Below are 207 nucleotides of genomic sequence, written 5' to 3'. Positions count from 1 at the left end.
TCTTTCTTTCTCTCTCTCTCTCTCTTTCTTTCTTTCTTTTTTCTTTCAATGAATAGCTTCTAAGTTCATCTGAAGCATCCCCTCACTCCTTTGACCAACACATTAATAATTCCACACATTCCTACTTTGCTTTACTGCTCCCAGGCTGATTCAGAAAACATGCACACTTGGCTATTCACGAGCAGTGTTCAGTTTCTCTGACTACCT

Source organism: Callorhinus ursinus, unplaced genomic scaffold, assembly GCF_003265705.2.
Source record: "Callorhinus ursinus isolate GAN/ISIS: 27379988/994484 unplaced genomic scaffold, GSC_fseal_2.0 scaffold30, whole genome shotgun sequence".
Lineage (NCBI taxonomy): Eukaryota > Metazoa > Chordata > Mammalia > Carnivora > Otariidae > Callorhinus > Callorhinus ursinus.
The sequence above is the reverse complement of the archived record's forward strand: the minus strand, read 5'-3'. Positions refer to the sequence as shown.